A 2,999-nucleotide genomic window follows, 5' to 3' on the forward strand; every position below is an offset into this window, starting at 1 on the left:
CATAGCATATATTATGAGGGAAACAGATCAATCCACATTAACTCATTCACCTATGAACCCATAGAGACCATCACAGAGCTTTGTAAGGACTCTGAAACCAAAACAGTAACCAACTGTTGTCAATTATGTAAATTATGGAATTTAAATGCATCAAATCTTCTTCCATCTTCCTTATTCATTGCCCCAGTTTCACATGCATATGGGGAAATGGAAAATACCCTGATTTGAGTTAAGTACGTTTTAGTTCTCAAAGTGACAGCTTTGATCTCTAATAGTCAAGAAAGGTCTGTTGTTGGAGATTTGCCTAATGCAGTATCATTTGAATTCTTGACTGCTGCTCCCATGCTCATTGATAGTGAATACAAGCAAAAGAAGGCCTTTGACAACTTCAGTTATCATGATGCTACTTACCCATCCACTTGTGAGGATTTGTGTTTTCTTTACATTGAGGTACAATCCATACTTAGGGTGTAGTCTTTGATCTTCATCAATAAGTACCTCAAGTCTTCTTGACTTCCAGCAAGCAAGGTTGTATCATCTGCATGTCGCAAGTTGTTAATGAGTCTTCCTCCAATCCTGATGCCTTGTTCTTTGCTCAAGATATAGACTGAGTAACTATGGTGAAAAAATACAACCCTGAAGCACAACTTTCCTAATTTTAAACCATTCAGTGTCCTGTTGTTTTGTTTAAATGGCTGCTCTTGGTCTATGTACAGATTCCTCCTGAGCACGATTACGTGTTCTGGAATACCCATTCTTTGCATTGTTACCTGTAACTTGTCATGAGCCACACAATCAAAAGTCTTTGCATAGTCACCAAAGCACAAGTAAACATCTTTCTGGTGGTCTCTGCTTTCAGCCATGATCCATCTGACATCAGCAAAGATGTCTTTCTTTCTGTGTCATGGTCTGAATCCAGCTTGAACCTCCGGCAGTTCCCTGTCAGTGTACTCTGGTAACCATTTTTAAATTATCTTCAGCAAAATTTTACCCACATGTGATAATGATATTGTCCAATGATTTCCACAATTCATTGTGTCACCTCTCTTTGGAATGGGCACAAATATGGATCTCTTCCAATCAGTTGACCGGGTAGCTGACTTCCAAATTTTTTTGGCACAAATGAGAAAGTGCCTCCAGTGCTGTATCAGTTTGCTTAAAGATTTCTATGTCCTATCAAAAACAGGATTGTAATTCAAGATATTTCTGGAAATATTCTGTATGATGTTGAGACACAATTCCTTGTTAATTTGATGTCCCTAGCATGTCGTTGTTAAGTGCCGTTGAGTCAATTCCGACCCATGGTGACCCTATATAGGGTTTCCAAGGAGCAGTTGGTGAGCTTGAACTGCCAACTTTGCTGTTCAAATAACTTTACAGTCTGGCGCATTAACCCATAGTAAACCATATATTTGTTCAATTCAGATTGTTCAGTATCGGTCCCTTTCAGTTCACTAATGCCTTTATTGATCTTTATGCCTTCCATTTCATTTTTAAAACAACTTCCAATTTTCCTAAATTCATACTTCATACATTCCACATTCCAATTGTCAGTGGATGTTTGCCATTGTTTCTCCTCATTTTGAGTTTTGCCCCATCAGTAAATGAAGGCCCCCAAAGCTTTACTCTATTCACATCATTATGATCAAGTTTACTGTGAGGAGACAACTTTTCTTCAGTTGTATTTGGAGTGCCTTCCAACCTGAGGGTGTCGTCTTCCAGAACTATATGGGACACTGTTTTGCTGCTATTCATGAAGTTTTCCTGTTCTTGCACTATATCTGACAATGTTCCACTGCTATTCATAAAGTTTTCATTGGCTTTCCATTCACTTGTCTGCCTCTCTTTCTTCTTAGTCGGCTGAGTCTAGAAGCTCAGCTGCAACTTGTCCATCATGGGTGATTCTGCTGGAATTGAAAATACCCATAATACAGACTCCAGAATCACAGCAACATGCTAGCTACCACAGACAGATAAGTGATGGAAGTAAGTCATTGATCTTGAAAAAGTCTATCATGTGATCTCCAGCAGTGTTCCTATCACCTAGACAATATTTTCCAACTAGAGATTTTCCTTTCTCTTTGTTTCCAACTTTTTCATTCCCATTGTCAGTAATTACACATTCCCACAACCATTGAGTCAGTTCTGACTCAGAGGACCCTATGCAGGGTTTCTGAAGCTGTAAATCTTTATGGGAGCAGAAAGCCCCTTCTTTCTCTCATAGAGCAGCTGGTGGATTCAATTTACTGATGTTGCTGTTAGCATCTGAATACATAACCCACTATACCACTAGGACCCCTTAATTACCCATTGTAATTACCCAGGAGTCAGTTTGAACCACTAACTTTGTGGTTACCAGTGCTGTAACTTACAGAGCCATCCCAGGGCTCCATTTATTGAGTGTACTGGTGTGGCACTGTAGGATACGCACTAGACTGCATGATTGGTTTCAATTGCAAGGTCAGTGGTTCAAACTCACCAGCCACTCCTCAGAAAGCCTATACAGGGTCGCTATGAGTCGGAACCAACTCAATTACACTTAACAACAACAATGGTTAATTGGGAATCTTGGTGTGGTGCTATTACGGACACTGGACTGCGAACTGCAAACCTACCAGCCGCTTCTCAGAATTCCTATACAGGGTCACTGTGAGTGGGAACGGACTCAACAGTTTACAACAACAACAACAACTTTGTTTTTTTTTTTCATTAAGTTTTTATTGTGAATTGAGTGAACGTTTACAGGGCAGATCATCCATCAGTTTTACATTCAACAAATCATACAACTTGTTTCATCACAATGATTACAATCCCCTCCATGTACCATCAGTTAACAGTATTTCTCTCTATTCACTTTAGCTTTATTTAAAATAAAAAAAAAACACTCAGGCATATATAATAATTTACACCACCAAAGGGCACATTCTGCAAGTCTGCCTCCTGGCCACTATCTCTTAGTCTCTCTCTTCCCATGAATCTAGAGTCCTCAGCTGCTCCCC

At 39.6% G+C, this 2,999-nt stretch overlaps 1 protein-coding gene across 1 annotated transcript in view; it reads left to right on the forward strand.

Moving 5' to 3' along the window:
- MUC16 (mucin 16, cell surface associated) overlaps positions 1 to 2,999 on the forward strand; it is a 179,502-nt gene that overhangs the window by 120,677 nt on the left and 55,826 nt on the right. The window lies entirely within an intron of this gene.

The sequence above is a fragment of the Chrysochloris asiatica genome, unplaced genomic scaffold (assembly GCF_000296735.1).
Source record: "Chrysochloris asiatica unplaced genomic scaffold, ChrAsi1.0 scaffold00530, whole genome shotgun sequence".
Classification (NCBI taxonomy): domain Eukaryota; kingdom Metazoa; phylum Chordata; class Mammalia; order Afrosoricida; family Chrysochloridae; genus Chrysochloris; species Chrysochloris asiatica.